This window comes from Coturnix japonica, chromosome 3 (assembly GCF_001577835.2).
Source record: "Coturnix japonica isolate 7356 chromosome 3, Coturnix japonica 2.1, whole genome shotgun sequence".
NCBI classification, from domain to species: Eukaryota; Metazoa; Chordata; class Aves; order Galliformes; family Phasianidae; genus Coturnix; species Coturnix japonica.
Window position 1 is genome coordinate 57,290,052 of NC_029518.1, and position 19,390 is coordinate 57,309,441.

The 19,390-nt window shown below is 41.4% G+C and overlaps 1 long non-coding RNA gene across 1 annotated transcript; it reads right to left on the minus strand.

Moving 5' to 3' along the window:
- Nucleotides 1–1,678: 1,678 nt before the first annotated feature.
- Nucleotides 1,679–13,164, minus strand: LOC107311905. Its single transcript, XR_001554292.2, has 2 exons — nt 13,125–13,164; nt 1,679–2,222 (listed from the first exon to the last, which is right to left on the minus strand). It is a non-coding gene; the product is annotated as an uncharacterized LOC107311905 (long non-coding RNA).
- Nucleotides 13,165–19,390: the final 6,226 nt, after the last annotated feature.

Consider the following 19,390-nt stretch of genomic DNA (forward strand, 5'->3'; position numbering starts at 1 on the left):
CCAGATCTTTTTTGGTTTGCTTTTTTTTTTCCCTCCTTTCTCTCAGATAAGCAACGAATCACGCTGCTACAGGCTCACAGACAAATAAAGTAGCAATTGCAGTAGGAGCTGTAATTCATCAGTTTGTCCATGAGGCTGCTAAAGGAGATGGAGTGAAAGCCTTGCTGAAGTCAAGATAAGATCATTCATTGCTCTCCTCTCACCCACTGAGCAAATCATTCTGTTGTGGAAGTCTATCAAGTTGGTTACACATGATTTCTCCTTCATAAATCCATGCTGACAATTCCCAATCACATTGTCTTTAATATGTTCCGAAACCATTTCCAGCACAGTGTGCTCCAGCACCATCCCCAGGATCAAGGTGAGGCTGACAGATATTGAATTGCCTTTATCTTTTTCTTGCCCTTTTTGAAGGTGCCGTGCAGATGATGTTTGCTTTCTTCCAGCCCTCAGGACTCTTTGCTGTGACCATCATAAGATAATCAGGTGTCTTTACACTGACTTCTGCCAGCTCCTGAGTACGTGTGGGTGCATCCCATCAGGCCAAGGGATTTGTTTGGCTTGCTTAAAAGCCTAACCTGAGCTTCCTCAGCCAACAGAAAGGCCCCACTGGTCCCTGTGACAGTAAGCAGTTCCCAGACCTTGAAGATAAGTTCATCTCTGCCAGCTGTAACTGCACTTAGCACTAAGAATTTGTTTGTACACAGTTTTCAGAGGTCTCCCTGGGAGGCAGTCGGAAGCAGCAATAGTGGCATTTTCCGTGCCTCATGACAGGAAAAATCAGAACTACTTTTCTCTCTCTTCTGTGGCTCCAACACAGAATGTGAGTCAATTTTCTTTAATCAGGTTCCAGATCTTGCTGTTCAATACTGAATTCCTGGGTTTGCTGGGCTTCCTACATTTGAGTCTGGCTGTGCTTTGAAGACGTTCACTCTGTGCTTGTACATTGTAGCACAGTGTTGCTTCTTCACATCCTTGCAGAGGAACAACCAAGAGATCAGTAAAAGATAGAGCACCACACAACAGGAGCCAAGCACCACAGGAGAGCATCATTCAGCATCACACCACTATGCCAGCAGACCTTCTGCTTCCCTCTCTCTCTCTTCCCACCCTCCCTATCCCACCAGCCCCCACCAAACCTCCTTTAGGGCTGTGACCAGACATGGAATCTGCAAAGTAGTACCCAGCACTCTCCCTCTCTGCCCTGCTACTCAGCAGGACCACTGTTACTGTGATTTAGTTTTTCCAGCTGAAGGCACCCTCCTCAAATGTCCACCAATCTGTTGCTGCTTGGCCTGTTTACATGCAATGTTAAATGAAGAACAAGCTAGAAAATAATATTGTAAGAAACTTCAAAAGCTGTTTGAGCCTTTGACAGACACTGGGCAGATTGTACTGTGTCATCTACAGGGAGCAAAAGTCAGCTTTACAGAAATAAAGTTGTTTCATAAAGAGGAGTCCTGGCCCAAAAGACAGAGACTTACAGCAATGATTAGGACAAGCCATTCAGAACAATATGTCCAGAATTAGTTCAGTTTAAGTGGATAGATATCAGGATTGTAATGATCACAATGACTTTTACAGGGCTCCAATTTTCTTTGGGCTAAAATTACAGCGAGTAACTGAAGCTGCCCCCCTTGCTTCATACAGAAGCACCAACAGCTCCATGCTTAGGAACAGAAGGCCTACTTCAAAGTCCTTTTACCTCACATCATGTCAGGAACCAGTCTTTAATGGTGGCAGACAAGTCATTCACTGTACTTCCCATCCAGTACTGCAGAAGCTCATGGATGCAGGGACATTTGGTTTGGTCCTATCGTGGGAGGAGTGGAGCTCTTGCCACCAGTTCCTGCACAGACAAAAAAGCAGCCCAGCTGGAAGCCAACTGCAGCTGAAATCTCTGTGCATCTCACTGTTGTGTGCCTTCTCCTTGTACCATCGATTGCTCTTCTACCCACTTGACATTTTGCTAGCTAATGAATGACACGCTTGGCCTTTTCCAGATTCAACATCACAGCCCTACCCCACTGTATCACACAAAGATAAAAGGTGATTCTGTCACAGCCTGTTACAGAAACATCCAACTGACTCTGGATGGAGCAGCATGGATTCCATTCACATGAAGGTTCTCCTTTACAGAGGGGAAGAGGGAAGGAGTAGAGCTGCAGAAAGGCTTCCTGGCTGATCTAGCAGTATGTAAGCATCATTATCTTCCAAGATGACTGAAAAGGAGAAAGGAATAGAATACTGTTGTTACCACGCTCTGCACCAGCAGAACAAGCAAAAATTAAGTTGAGGAAAAAGTCTAACAGTACAGCTAATAAAATACCACATTAAATTCAAGTGGAAATAAAGGGAATTCACCTGAGTAATAAAAACTGTCCATTCGTGCCAAGGAAATCCTGTGCAAAACAGCTCCCTAACTGGAAGTGCAGGCAGGTCTCTCTAACAAGCAGATCTTATTTCTTCAATGAGAGAGAAGAAAAATGAACTTGCCTGACTTGCTCATGCATACATGCCTCACTATGACTCAGAGAGATCTCAGAAGGGAACCTCCTGAGTTGCCCCATCATTCATGGGCTCATCAACTGCAAGCAAGCACCATATGGGAGTCTAAGAGAAGTAAAGGAAAGCAGATACACCAATATATACACCAACCCCCTTTCTTTCTCTATTGGCTTTGGTGTCCCTGCAGAAGAGATGGCTACAAAGAATGCTCATGTGACTGGAAATAAGCCTTCTCCAAGTGTCCTGTCACACTGTGGATCCCTTTGGCCCCTTTCTCTCTCCCTCACTCAAGCAGGTTGCAGGCTTCTGCTCAGCCAGGCCTCACATCCCCCCTTGCTTCCTGTCCACATCCCCACAGAGGAAAATGGAAACTCTCAGGGCAGCTGCCAAAGGCGCCCGGATATGGGGTGAAGATCCCAGGGCAGTGCTCCCCAGCACACTTCTTCCTGCTGAGGAAATCTCTTGCAGAAACCTCAGGGTCCATGGGAAGGCAGCAGAGCTTCCTGCTGGCTTGCGAACTCCATTTCTGTTATGCAGTTTTCCCTGAGCACTCGGCAAACCATCCAGATGCTTGGACTGTACAGTAATCCATTTGTCTTGGATTAATTTTTAGCTGTATTAGTGATTTATTCGTGGTCACTGTTCACTCTCCAGCAACACACACCCCAGCAACGGCCACACCAGCTACACTATTAATGTGGTGAGGAATTTGGTTAGCTGTTCTGTTCCTGTCACAAAGACAAGGAAGAAATGTTTTTAACTGGCCTCTGCTCTTAGTTTACCCTAGTTTATCTCCATAACAACAACTTGCCTCTGGGCCAGCAGGCCAAGCTGACCTGCATGGCTCCTGTTGATGTCTGCAACTGAGGCATTGCACCACAAGAGCTTCTTTGTGGTGACAAACAGAAGGAACACCTAAGGAGCACAGCAGGCTGAAGATAGGAATGAGGGATGCTCACCCAGCTCATCAAACCTCAGGCTGCAACACGAGGGAAGGAAGCCCACAGAAAAGCAGCTTGTCAGGAGTATGTGGTGCACATACACATGTATGTACAGCAGCTTCATTTCTTCATGGCTGAATGTTTGACCTCTCTGAATGAGGCATGGGATAAAGACATGCTAAAGTGCAGAACGATGTTCCTCCCAGGGAGTGAGCAGTGTGCTCTGCTTTCTCACTAAAAGAAATTCAACCTTTGTGCAGGATGACCCAAATCTCTCTTTTAAAACATGCATAAGGCTTGAATTCCACCCCCACATCCCCGACACATCATTTAAATTCAGAGCAGCAGAAGCGTCTATATCCTGACAGACACAGCCTTTTTCATTCACAGGCATTCATAAAGTATTTCACATACTAAAGGTGGCTGTCACTACAAAGAGCAATTCCTGCAAAGTAGTAGAAGTTTTAATGTTAGCTCTGAAATCCATGAATTACATCCCTTCTTTTTAAACTTGCCAAGCCAAAAAATGCCACGGGGAGAAAGAAAAAGCAATGGCAAGCAACATGGTGGTTCCACTCTGGTAGGCAGCTGAACACAACACCTGCTCTCTCATCTCCCTCCTAAAGGGAACAGAGGGAAAAAGGCCTTAATGGTTGGGACAAGGACAGGGATTTTACTCAACCAATTTCTGTCACAGGCAAAACAGTCTCAGTGTGGGGACATTCATAGAATTTATTGTCTACTATTAACAGACAGACCAGAGGAAACTGAAAACACCTCTCCCTTGCTATCTATCCTCTTCCACCTTCTTACCTGAGCAGTGCAGGAGAAGAGGGAACGGGGGCTACTGTCAGTCCATAACATTGCTGCCACTCCCTTGTGGAACCCCTTTCTCCTTGCTATAGAGCTACTCTAAAGACAGTTTAAAGTACACAGCAGTGCATTTTTCAAGGCCTGGAACCTGGTTCAGATCTAATTCCGTGCCCAGGACAAGCTTAGTGGAAGGTTTCCATGAAGACACTCCTTCAGACTGGGTCAATATACAGCACTCACTCTATCTGTGGCCAGTGGAGATAATACACTCCAACATGAAGAACTCCACCGTTCCTACTAGCTTCCAAGAACTCACAAACTCTACAGCTATTGTACACATTACCTGGGCAGCATCCATGTTTTTAAAATGATAAAGAGAGCAGCTTTAAACTAAAATGTATCTAAGTTGAGTTCCCCTGGACTTAATATCCATGATCAAAAAAGTCAACTAAAATCCATTAATCTTTAATCTGCTTACCTCAGTACAATTGAAACGCAAATATCGGTGAAACATCCTGGCTATACAAACATTAAATGAAATATAATAATAAAAAAAAATATTCTGGCACACGCCTCCAATATCTGAAAATACACATTGTGAGCACACAAATTGAATGCATTTGCAGACATATCATAGATAAATACATACTGTAAGTGCACATATGCACATACACGTAATGATTACTCTGTGTGAAGAATATTGTTTAATGAAAAAAAATGTAAATGATTAACTTGTGATGTTATTTAGAGGTTCTCAGCAAGAAAAAAGATAAACGTTTGAGTTCCTATAAAAGAAAGATGAAGTATATTTGGATGTCGGATTGCTCTGCATTATTTATATGATTATTTCTAATATTCTTTTTCTTGTTTTAAAGTCAGCACCTGAAATAATTCTGAATTTCTCAAAGGCAAATTCTTTGCACCTTATCTTTAAAGGGCTGAACCACAGAGCACAGCTCAGCCTTATCCAAGACCACCTCCAAGCTGAGAAGCCAACAAACCAAACAGCCAAGACAGTAAACAAGCAGGAGGAGGAAGATATGAGTGTTTACTATGTAAAAGAAACACAAAGATTGAATTTCACAGCTGTCACAGAGAAGGCAGCTGAATCTGAATGTTGCTTAGAGCAGATGCAGTGTGTTAACTACTGTGTTGTTTCTTGCCTAGAAGGAAAAAGATTTTGTACTGACTGTCATTCAGGACGTTTCATGAAGAGTACCTCCTAGATTGGAAATAATTTGCAATTGAGTAGCATTGGGTAAGTAGGTGAAAAGGCACAGCCTGCACCAGACAATACCTGGCTTGTAAGAAGATGGCTTTGAAATTGAGGATGGAATCAGATGAAGAATAAGTAAAAACAACTGTTTAATTACAATAATTCCTCCGAGAATGAGGAGTCTTCAAAGGAAAAACAATAGGAATTGGTATCATTCAGCAATAGGATATTGATTCTTCAATAAGACATTAAGCAATAGAAAGCACCACAGATTCATGCCCTGAAGAGGGTTATCTAGTGACCTCATACTTCACAGTTACTTTTGTGCAGGCAGCGAGGGAGCAAGAAAGAAACAGCATTCCTGACCTGCAGAAAACAAGCTACTGCTGCCACAGAGAGCTTGTGGGTGAAACCATTTCCATGCTAATGAAATAGTAAATCTACAGAAGAGTCCTTTCTCCAAGATCAACAGAAAGGCTTCTCTTGACTTCCCAGCAAAGAATGTTTGTTAGTAGGCTGGAAGAGAAAGCAGCTTGCTGCTGATCTCTGACCACTGAGATATTCACATCTCACAACATAATTATTGTATATACCTCAATTACTTTAAAATTTCTGGGACTTTTCTGACACCTGAAATTCATTAAATAAATCATGGCAAGTTCACCTGTGGTGTAAGCCAATTTACCTTGCTTGATTTAGATTGAATTTGAATGTAGTACCTGCTGGGACTTCATGATTAAATTTGAAATGTCTCTGTGAGACCTCAGAAAAACAAGAGCTCCAGCGCAGGGAAGGAACCTGTACTGAATCATCTGGGGAACAGCCATCCATTCTCATGAAAGAAAATCATGAAATTTGTCAACCAGAATCTTACCAAGTTATAGGACTTTTAACAGAGCAGCCTTCTAGGTATTAAACCTTGTCGCCTTAAGAATGGCAGAAGTTGGATAAGGTAATTGGACCTTGTGTCTAATGAGCTGCAGAACCTGTACAACACCCATAACAACTGCTGCTGGTCAGAGCATTGTAATTCCTCTCTTCAGTGCTGTAGATGGCTGATGAATTCACAACACATTGGCAGGCAGCTGTTGATCAGTGCTCAAGGTGACATGTGATGTTCAGAGGTTCTTTTGGTTTGAATGTTTCCTGGGGCAGGAATGGGGGCCATGTCAACCTCTGTCAGGTGGCGCTTGCTACAGTGCCTCACTGGTGTGCATCAATGACACAGGTAGGAAAGAAATACAGTTTTGGCTTTCTTTAGATCATTACTGGGCACAATCCAGACTGGAACTGGTTTGTTAGCATTGTGAATTAAGCATTAATGGGAAGAGGAAAATACTGAGACAGAATGGTTGTCACCCTGTGCCACAAATGCATTCTACTCTAATAGAAAGTGAAAATGATGAAACTTTAAGAAGAATTAGTAGAATACCTGCCTTTACAGCCTTTTTAAACTTCTGCTCAATCTAACCTTCTGTGCCAAGAAGAATTATAGACTTGATTTCAGTAACTCCTTTTCCAAATCAAAATTAATCACCTTTATTATGTCAGTAGAGTTTTGCTTCCCCAACACTGAAGATAAGAATAAGAGGTGCTTTAGTGGGAACACATTTCTCCACAATAATAGCACTGTGGATTTGCACTGTGCTCCGTATTTCATAATAAACGTGCAGTATCGACTGCAGCGCACAACAGCTGGATGCTGAGCCATATCCCACCTTGCCCTTTCCATGGAGTGAAATACACGTTGCAGAGCATTTAATGCACTTTAGATGCACATTTAAAGTTGGCTACTTACTTTTCATCCACAACAGAGCTTTCCTTTTCTTCCTGAATGTTATTTCACCCTTACTGAATGCTGAGCAACTCTAGACTTTTGTGCTGCCTCACTGAGTGCTGGGTTGTTAGTATTGGAATGCTTTGGAGACACAACTGCCCTAGAGAGACTGTTTTGCAAAGTAAGTGAGACATCTGGAAAAAGGGAAAAAGAAAGAATGGTCAGGTGGGAACAGCAGGGTGATGGCAGTAGAATTTTGCTTCAACAAAACTTGTGGTTACAGGTTTTCAAAACGTATTCAGAAACCAGCAGATTACTGGTTTAATATTTGGACTAGAGGTTTCCAAGAACCTGTTTGAAGTTGGCATAGTGTTATGAACCATATTAAAATCCATATATCCATATAAAAATGAGAGCTTTCCCATGAACAAGGATAGGTGAGTAGCTTGAGGTCAATGCTTAATTGAAATAGTCCAGCGCTGAATTCTGATACACTACTGCAATTACCATTAAGGAGCTTGAAGAAGCTCTACAATAGACCCACTCCTCCTTTTCCACTCTCTTTCAGATTTTGGCAGAAGGGCTGTGAAATAATGGACTAAGTGACTAGAAGATGAATAAATGGCAAATGGGCAAAATTAATGGCTGCAAACAAGCAGGTTCTAATTACATTCACTAAGAAGTTCTGAAGAAATTCCTAGACAATATAAATATAGCTGACCTGGTGATGGCGGTGTGCATCCTCTCATTTGCTGTGAGAGAGAACTGGGAAGTGAAAACATGATGACAACATTTATAAGAGGTGTCAGTGAGGCTGGGCCACCACAGACCAGGAATTCCCAACTGACTGCTCTAAAGAACAGCATTGATGATAAGAACCTTAATCAGTACTTTGGAGAAACTCAGCCTGGATTTTGCAAAAGGAAGCTACACATCTATTGGTACTCTTGAAAGAGAACAACAGCCCAGAACTACTTGCCCACATTTGTGTAGTTTATTTGTGTTCAGAAGAGGCTTCTCAAAGTCCTCTGGAGTGCCTTAAGAGACTCCATTGCCTCAAAGTGTATTGAAATGGCCTCACATGGATAGATGGCTTGTTAGAAGACAGGAATGAGAGGGCAGAACTGAAAAGATATTTACACCAGAGTGAATACTCAAACAAATCTGTGCTCAAGCTAATATATCCAAAATATCCACACTGAATCTCTGGGGAAAAGAGTACTCAGAGATGGCAGAGTTAATATGGATATGTTTTATAGAATGGTTCTCAGATGGATGGAGCAGATTTAAGATGAGGAATAACTAACGTTACCAGGAATTTTCAGTATAGTAAAAAAGGAAAGAGAGAGAGAAAGAGAGAACTGCCTCCAATAAAATTGCAGCTATTTTAGAAGAAACAAAGAGGGATATCTGTTATACTTTCCTGGAAAAAAATGACTGAAGAAAGATGAGCCATGACCTAGTATATACAAAGGTACCTCCTCTTACTCTGAGTCTGGACACAGTATTTCTGACTATGGCAAGAAATAAGTTCTGGGAATTATTGGTTCTGGTGTACCTTGCCCTTTATCCTCTCCTCCATGCGCCTGCCACTGAAGGTAGGAAACTTGGCTATGGGCATCTTTACTCTAACCAAGGGAAGCCTTTCTTTCTCTCTGACTAGTCCATTCAACAATTAGCATAGTAAAGGCCTGGCATAAAAAGTGATATGTATAAAACCAATTAAGTAAATCTGTTATCCAAGACAAAAGATCTCAGTCCACATGTATATGAAGCACCATGCAAGTAGTGTCATCTTGTTTATAATACAATCCATTTTCATCTTTCACTTTGGAGCCTCAAACTCTTCACTAAGCTTCAAGTAGGATCCCAATCACAGGAAAAGGTTAGGTGGACATTTTTTCCCCTTCTCAAAACAGACCAGCAGTGATGTATTTTAATTACTCCTTCCAGTGGCAACCTTATCCAGAAGGTGTCACCCAAACACAAGTAGTACTAAACGTTCCTGAACAAGGAACGTAAATGGAAGGACTTCTCATTTGTAGATGAACCACAAAATAAATAAATAAGGCTGTTAAAGAACACCTTGAAATAAAATTACTATTTTTCTAAGGGGAAATTTAAATCCTCATATCATCATAGCAAGAATGCTGGATACATTGTACAAGGAGAAAAACTGATGGAAAACATACAGTGATGTTTTGAGCAGAGATCACATGCTTGCCAAAATTCTTCCCTTAAAATATCAAAATATGGGCAACCAAAGTACTGAACAAAAAAGTTAAGAAATTAAACCATAATATGGTGAAATAGAACTCTTCTAAAAAGGAATTTATTTGGGTTTAAAGAAACAAATAGTATATCCAAGAAGTTCACAAAGCCGTCAGAGTCCTTAAAGAAAACAGCCTCACAAAACAAGGTATGGAATCTGCCTTGTTGCTTGTCTGAGCAAGCTGAGCAATGTTTTCTTCCCAAAGAAGTTGCTCCCTTAACAATCAGGGAATTTAAAGACCACACAGTAACAGAAATGATTTAGCTGCGCACATGCTTAAAATAGTAATAAAAATGCAATTGTGCTTTACTAACATGTTGCATCTGAAGTCATGAGTAACAGGTAAAAATCAGCATCTAACACAACATGTAACCCCAGGTTCCCCTGTAGCAAAGAAACTCAACAAGGAAAGAGGGTCAGGAAGTTAAAAAGCATTTCCTGAAGAAGTTATAAAAGTGGCTCTCCAGTGCTAATGGCGAGCATTTGCTTGGTTCAGAGGGTGCTCTTCAGAAAGATCTTCTGATTTGTTTTCACCCAGAAGAAAAGTGGAAGAAATGGGGTGGGATACTATTTTAACATAAGATAGGACTGGAGATCAGGTCAAGTTACGACAGGTTCTCATTTGTCACACATTATGGAAATGATACAAATTTACTTTTGTATCGAAGTCTAATGCACAGTTAGATATAAATTAGAACAAGCAATGTGAACAGATTTCCGGCCTTACTGGGTGGACAACAGGGCAATTTCAGGCTCTGGGAAGTTCTCTTTGCAGATCTACTAAACATTAGACCATTGGAAATGCATTGATATATATTTTTTTAATTTAATTTAATTTTATTTTTAATGACAGTAATTAACCCCCATTCCATAAGACAGTTTCTTGTCTCTTTGTCATGGCCCAAAAGAGAATGCTTGGCAGTAAACTCAGTTCTCACTAACTTGCTGCAGTTTGTGAAAAACCTTCCTGGTTTCATACAGCCTGGACAAGCAGCATGATTAAGAGCTGTTGGGACAAACAAAACCGGCACAGCTATCAACTGGGTAACTGAAGAGAACCTCCAAGATCATCCAGTCCAACCATCTACCTATCAACAATATTTCCCCCTAAGCCATGTCCCTCAGTACAACACCTAAACTTTTCTTGATCACCTCCAGGGTCAGTAACTCCACCACCTCTCTGGGCAGCCCATTAGCATCTCACTGCTCTCTTGGAGAAGCATTACCTGGATGAGTACTGGCTGTACTAATAACTTCATTCTTCGCAACACTGTATTGGAGATTGGAAACAGACTCCTAAGGTAAGATGCAAAGGCTCTGCATTCCTCTGATGAGAAGGAGCCATAGCCAGGCCTGTGGGGAGATATGACTGACTGCCACCACCTGATACAGGAACATCCAACTCCAACCTTCTGCCTTTAAATGAGGAAATCCTCCAAGGCAAGTATCTTCTCTCAGGGTTCAGAGAGCAAAAAGCTTTATGAACCATGTTGTATCTAATTACAAGTTATTATTAGGGGGCAGTGGAAAAGAAAGTTAACCACATTTCTGTGACCACTGACATACTTCAGGACTTCCTAATTAGAGTCTGGATAACTCCCAGGCTTAACCTAGAGTGTATGGATAAGTACATGTCCGCATGTATCTTCAGCCTTCTCAGTCATTCAGTGCATCTTAGTATTTGTAATGTTTTGTGACACTAAAAACTAAACTGAACCATGAGCTCGTTGTACAAGCAAGACAGTGAAGAAACCTAGATTTTAGCAGTTTCCCGACTGTGTCAGTGTAGGATAGTTCTATGTAAATCACAGTAAGCAGCAATATACTAGACAGCCTACATCCTTCACCATCTCACCTTACATGGTTGTTGCTACTGATTTTAAAGAAAAAAAACAAATGAAGTAGAAATAGGCCTGATCATTCCTTTCTCGTGGCACATGGCAGCATCACTCCACATGAAACAATGAAAGAGTCATACTGATCAGCCACCCACTCGTTTTCTTTAAAACTCTCACAAATTGGAACAAACATTTAGAAAGCACAGCAAGTACTGGCATTTAAGCAATATTATTAAAACTGTCGAGCTGCAGTAGCATACATGTATCCTTCCTTTGTGCATTAGCTTCCCTATGCAGACATGATGTTATGAGACACTGCTCAGCAAAGAACATGATTTTTATGGGAATTTTGCAAATAGAAATCACGTTTTTCTTTGTGTATGTGGGGAATGCAGTTAAGCCTCCCCATCCCTGAGGATCATCTATTCACAAAGCTCCTCTGGTTCCATAGTGATACTCTGAACCCAGAGTCTGCATCACCACGTGAAAGAGGTAAACCACAAGCTTCTGTGCTCAGCCCTTTGTCCTCCCACACCTTAATTTAAACTGAATTGAATTCTCATGTCTTGGGAACACCAACAATTATTGCTATGCTATATTCTTGTCTCATCCAAAGTGACTGGCAAGTTCACTCTTTGTTAGTGAAACCTATACTCTGCTTGCAAGAGAAGAGAAATTAAATTGGATAAAACTAAAAATTAAGATATATTCAACTCCAAAACACAGAGCTGCCACTCCATTATTTTTCTCACAAACAATGCAGTTGCTGGAAAACAAGCTTGGGTTGATTATTTTTTCCTCAGTGATATTTCAGGGGAAATTTGCTGTAAACAGACAGTGGCAGTCTGTCATTTTTCTTATCTTCCTCTGGCTATTATTTAAGATTTTTAAAATGCTTTAATGTTTCTGAGATTACTTTCCTCTACAGTTATTTTTAATGTATTTATTTTTGTACACATTCAAACATAGATTTTTAGGATGGTCTCTGTATCATAAAGATGCTGGTCAGATGCATTAATAACCATTTAAGAACCAATGACAGAACACCAGGTCATCAACACTTACCCTCTTTATTACCAGTCCCTCCATAGCATCTGTCTGAACTTCATTCAGAAAAGCTTGATTTTGTTATTGGAACTGTTTTTTGACCATATTTTTCTATTTATTCTAGAATTTCCAGCAGGGAGGAATTTTATCAAGTTACTGTATCCTCATCATATTCCTGTAAGAAATCCCCACACTGGTGTGGTTAACTCTCATGGATACATTGCCCACAAATGCACACTGGTGACCTCTTTCTGGAGCACAGGAAGGGTAGAGGTTCCTTGGAACCACCCTCAGGCCATCTCAGAAACCTCTGTTTCTGCACATCCATACCATCTCATAACACACATGCAAAAAACTCACTCATCAGTTTGAGTCTCAGCTACCTCACACTTGAAGCTGGTATATGCAGATTAACATAAGCATAACCTACTGCCATCATCTTGTTTGTAGACTTTCCACTAAAGTCCTTTCCACTCCCATTAGAAAACACTGGCTTTTAATGGAGGTCAAGCACAAAGATTTCACTGTATGGAAGGTTGCTTACTATGGAGATTAGTAGTGAGTCACTTCACAGAAGAAGAGCTTTTCAGTTGTAATGCTACAATGGGATAGAAAGTACCACAATAATAGCAGGATAGCAAAACCCTCAGCTACAGCAAATGAGAGAATCCAAATACAGCAGTCATCAAAATAAAGGAAAACAGCTGCCTACCTTTGGAAGACCCCAGGTCATCAGGAATCTCCAACCAGAAATACCTTCATCTCCACCACCAACACTTAAATGAAGTCTGGGAAGGGGTGGAGCCAGGATCCACCCCTTCCAGTTACACAGGTGCATTGCTTCTGCCTTCTCACCAGGTGGTCAATCACTTTAAGGCCATGACTTAGCATTTCTGCTACAGCAGTGCTCCCTTTAATCTTGCATAGTTGTCTTTTACTCCTGGAAGTCTGCTGCATTTGTTTGTCCACAGTCATCAGAAGTCATTATTAGGATATCTTTGGTCTGTAATGTCTGCAAGCTTCATCTGCACATAGTACAAGAGACAGTGCTTTCTCCTCTCTATCCAAAGAGGCAAATTGGAGCTCAACATCTGGGAAGACTTTTTCAAACAACTGTTGCTTGTGAAAGTTAAGGAACAGACCAGGCTATGGAACATTCTTTCTTTAAATAGAAGTTACAGTGCCTGCAGTGTGAGGCTGCATCCCATTTTCAGCCCTCAAGGCAACATTTACCCACTTTTTAAGTGGCCCAGTAGATCTAGTCTGTTTGAGCAGAGACCATGCAATTCATTTCACTCTGGAGTGGAATTTAAAGCTGAGTTTAAAACTGCAGACCCAGAAAATTGATCTTAAAAAACCACTCAACTCTGTGAAGAGCTCATAAACCTAAAATTAAAGCTTTAAAATAAATGCGAAAACCATCATCTCCTGCATTATGTTTCTCAGCTATACCAATTTAAAATTTTCACACTGAGTTAATCAGCGTAGCCCAGCTCCGTGTCAGTAATATCACCTACACTAATGCCCTGCAAGCACAGCCACAAGACCCTCTCAGGTGGGAGGCCAAGTGCCAGCATCAGTTACCAAACATGGAATCAATTTTTTCTCTTGAGTGTAAATTTATTCTCTATGAATCTATCATTGTATAGGGGGACAGCTGTACACACGTTTTACAGAGATAAGTAAGATGAAACCACTGACTTATTAAATTCACTTTTTGTAGATGTACAGCACTTCTCCCCTGTGCAGCTGTAACAAGAGCAGGACAGAAGCAAGGTGTTGCAAAGCAGGAGGAAAGCAAAGACGTGGAAATCTTCAAGGCCTTTATTGTCTCCTTCTGGAAAAGGAGCCCGGTTTCTCTTCCGTGTACTTTGTTGTCTTAGTGAGGGATTGTTTTGAATATTTTCACCACTGTTCTCTCAAGGGGGTTGACTACAAGCTTCAATTTCTCACTCCTGTAACCAATGTAAGCAAGCTGGTATTTGTATTCCCAGTTCTTCTTCTCCCATGTCACAAAGGTTTATCTGGTCTTTCAAGTGTCCCAAAATAGGCTGGACTTGGAAGAGACTTTGTAGATTCCCAGTAAAAGAAAAAGCACAGATGAACTACATAGTCCTCAGAGTTAACAGAAGTAATTATTAAACTGAATCACAGCATACGAATTCACCAAACAAACAGCTTCTTGAAATTGGAAGGGAAGAGTAAAAATTGGAAGAGTAAAAAGAAGAAAAAATGTTCTCAAACATTTCAGACAGAGGCCAGCAGGCTACTGTTATCTACATTTATTCTAAAAACTAGCAAAATGTGAATAATCCATTTCTAATGTACCAATGAAGTAGCAGAAAATGTCCTACAAATATGTGCTCCCCCCCCCCCCCATGTTAGACAATTTGCACTCAACCAGCAATTCTTCAACATTCACTATCAAAGATGGCTTTGGCTCCCCTCAACTCTGGGGTCACAAATCTCGGTGCAGTTCAAGCTGATATTTTGGCAGAGGCAACCCTCCCAGTAAGGAGATCTGCTCAGTGCAGCAGCCATTTGTCAATTCTGGAGCAAGCAGAGATGTTTAGGCAGAAGTGCTGTGGTAGTCCTGTTCTAATGGCTCAGTTATCTGGCATGATGCCTGGCATCTTTTGATGTCTTGTTATCTTGTGAAAGCAGAACAGCTGCACACGTGGTAGAGTTTTCCAGCGAACAAGTCACAAGACTCTCAGAGATATAGCTGGTGAAAGACTGTTGAAATGCTCTTAGAATAATAATAACAACTTATCAATGGCTGGAAGAAAATCATCCTTTTACTGATTAACTCACAGGCTCTGGGAAGAGTATTTGCTTGTGAAATATCTTCTGCTATTCCTAATGGTCATCCGTAAGAAGGGAATGTTAAGAAGTGCACAGCTGTAAGCTCTTCTCAATTTAGCACTGTTATCAGATATCTGTCTTGGGAGACTAGCAGATAAAGGCAAAACATGACTTTTCTCACCAAATAACAACTGTTTTGATATGCACAGCTTTGAGTGATAAGCTCCCTGTACATGCCTTCATCTTCAGACCTGTGATCTTGATATTACAGCTCCGTTACACACCAGGTAACCAACTCCACTATGTGAGCATCAGCTCATCTGTGACTGCGCAGAAAAGGAAGCTCTTCAAGATTCTTCAGCCCAGCAGAGATGCTGTTGCATGAGAGCTGGTAATATAAAAGAGCTCTAAATGAAACTGCAACTGGCTTTTATCATCATAAATAGTAAGAGCCTGTATTTCAACTGCTAATCAATAATGAAAAGATCCCTTTACTCAACTTACTTGACCCAGGAAAAAAAATAAACATCCAGACTCATACTGCTCATTAGTAGGTATTCAGCTGATGGACTACAGTTTTCAGAGATGCCAGTCTCTAAAAGTTATACTGTAAGAAAACAGATTTTAGGAGAAGAAACTCAGTGTTAAATAAATTTATATACAGAGAACTTTCCTATCTGAGAGAGGTGAGCCACGCTCCCTGAGGACAGCCAACACCATGTCTTTCCAAAATAAGCCACAGCACAGCTTCTTTCAAATAAAGGAATGACTCAGAGGGTGCCACTGTCACCACGTCTAGCTGTGAGTCCTTCAGAACTCTTACTGACACCCTCTCTGGCTTTGAACACCGGATGACAAAAGCCAGAGCAATCTTCACACTTCATGCCGCAGAACAGCAGGTGGTTTGTGTTTCTATTTAATGCAAGTAGTAAAATATAAGACCGCACAGCTGACAAAGTTCCCTGTGGTAAAGACCCCCAAAAAGCCTCAGAACTAACTCATTCCCTTCCGTGCTAAGGACTGCAGTAGCAAAGCTCTGTTCAGAACAGCTCCCCCAAACCCTGGCACATGACCAGGGCATTTTGTTCACAAACAAGTCACCTGGAGAAGAAAGGAACCAAATGGCAAATTTCTGAGAAGACACTGAAGACTAACAGCACTAAATCAATGTTTGCTTTGGCTGGAAGAGGAAAGTGTGCCACAAAGCCTGACTTTAGTCTGTGGCACTCATACTTCTCTCCTGCATGGGGACATCACAGCGTGCTCCACCACCCTGTGGTGCAGCCCCTGTCCCTAACCCCCAGCCGCCTCTCCCCTAGCACAGCTCTATGCTGTTCCCTTGGGCCCTGTCGCTGTCACACAGCAGAGCTCAGCGCTGCCCCTCTGCTCCCTGTGAGGAGCTGCAGCCTCCATCAGGCCGCCCCACAACACCTCTACTCTGGGCTGAGCACACCGAGGGGCCTCAGCCACTCCTCATCCTGCCCTCCAGACATCACTGCCTTGGTAGCTTTATGTCCTTCTTATACATCCATCACGGTAATACCACATGGCAACACTATGGTTACCACTACCTTATGAGAAATTTATTGTTTTAAACAGTGTTTTTCTCTTCTTGTCCAGCTACAGTGCAAAGTGAGCGAACACCCTCCTGCACGTACCTTCAGTTCTGGTAAGAGACGGTGGCATCTAGAGAGTTTATTTCCTTGAGGAAAAGAGCCCAGTATGTGTTTGTCAGCCTTTTGAGCTTGTATTTCTAAATGGAGTCAGAGAACACACCGTACCAACTCCCCAGGACATGGATGAGCATTTTCTAGTGCTGAAGCCTCTGTTTTCCTTGCTGCTCAGGTTACAACTTATTGTCCTCTACCCATCTGAACCTGAAGTCACCTTATGTCCCAACTTACAGCAGAGGGTTTATGTATCATCTTGCACTATAAAGGCACTTGGTCCCCTGGGAAAAGAACAGAGATGCCTGCATCTAGCAACAATGTACACAGGTCATCCATCACAAAACCTTCTGCTTTGTAGCTGGTCACAAACTTGCCATTGTGTTCCACCTTTACTCTCTTGCTAAGATCCTGGTGTTTTTCATTTTGGTCCATTTTAGCAACTGACTTTATTTATTTATTTTTTTATTTCAGTGACAAGTATTGAACATTACATTTTAGTTTCTTTGCAGAAAATCCCCTGCTTGCTGACCATTATTTATCTAGGGTGAATTGTCTGCAGATGCCCAGTATGTGATTATGAATGATTAAACAAACAGCAAGGGAAAAGCATTAGGAATCCAAAATGCCAGAGCTGACAGTGCATACAATTACGGGTTTATAACTGAAGGGAGCACATCTTTTTGAAGCCTCGATGGATTCTAAGAGTTACATTATCTTTCCACTAGTGTCACATAGTGGTTCAAGAAATGAGGGAAATGCTTTCCTTCCAGCTGTATCGTAATAGAAAGAATAGATAGGAAGAAAAGTATTTGATATTACTTCTCTACTCTTCTTAGAATTCTGTCACAATTAGTACTCATCAAAACCTGCACCAATGGAGGTGACCCACTGTTGCTGTCATCAATGCACCACCCACTGCCTCACTGTGCTTACACCCACCCTTTGGTGTCCACAAATGCCCAGTGAGCACTGAGGAATGTCAGAATGTCAGTGGGTGCAATTGTTTCCATATGGAGAAATTCAATGGCCCACTTGTGCTTCATATGCACTGCCATGCCAGACTCCATTCTGTCAGATTGCCCTTCTGCTGCCATCTGTCACATGGATGTAAATGTAATGGAGTATTGGTAGGAAGGATCAACCTCTACAGCCGGGCCACCAACATCCACCTCTGATATTGAGGGCCAACTTAATAAAATAGGAGCATTACTTTTAAAGCATTCTTCAAAGCAGAAATCATTGGAAAATTATCTATGTTGCCTCAACATTGATACCATATTGACAAGAATCGCGGAGAATAAACAGAATATCACAGATATTTCAGGATATCTCTGCCCTTTGGGACTGAAACCTTTCACATAGTCAGGAAAGCTCACAAGTATGGACCAAGAGTGTGATTTTGCCTACTGTTACTGAGCCTTTTTTTCCTCCCAAAGCAATTTTTCTACCTTTCAGATATTTCTGACAGTCCCTCAAGACTTCTTATCCTTTCTGAAATTGTTCCAATTTGCTGGTACCAATTATTTGTCTATTCAGAGTTCAGTCCACATGTAGCTGTAAACAGACAAGCCCTGGCTGAACTATGCTTAAATATATCATGCAGCATGTGTCTGAAGAAGCTAAAAACCATGATGAGGGATATTTGTTCGTTTGTTTCTTTGAAAAAGGCAAATTCTTCCCACAAAGGAGACATTTTATCTCTTCCCATTCCTTCTCAATTCTGAAATTGAACATGAAATTTTAACACACTCAGGGTTATAGTTACTGTTGCGGAGCCTCAAAACTGGTGTGTACTGACAAAGAAGATACAAGGCAAATGCAAGAAATATATGAAAGGTTTCCAGTGGTCTTATATAGAATCATAAAATAGTAAGATTGGGAAAGACTTCTAAGATCATTTAGTACAACTGCCCACCTACTGCCCATATTGCCCACTAAACCATGTTCCTAAGTACTACATCCAAACGTTTCTTGAATACTTCCAGGGGTGATGATTCCATCATCTCCCTGGGCAAGCCTGTTTTACTGCCTGACCACTCTTTCACAGATGAAGTTTTTCCTAACGTTCAACCTAACCCTCCTCTGGTGCAACCTGAGGACATTCCCTCTTGTCCTATCACTGTTACCCAGGAGAATATGCTACATTATTCATAATATAAGCGTATTGGATTTCAGGTAGCATTTCAAATGTAGACTTAAAAGATCCTATGATCAGCAGCAAGAGTCAGTTTATCAGTTGTTCTCAATATGCAGCATAGAAAAGTGTCAGTAATGGCTGTGATGAATTGTTATTCAAGAAGACTGTAAAAAACATTAACCCAGAGCTGAAGACTTACATTACCCTGTAGTGTACTCTATGCATGTAGGATAAATTAATCTTTATTAAACAAAGACATTGTGCAGCCAAGCAGACAGTTCAAGTATCACCTCATTTCTACGTGTCACTTACTGAGTTTTTCAGCAAATCATAAGTGTGGTTAATTAAAAGAAAAAGAGTACAACC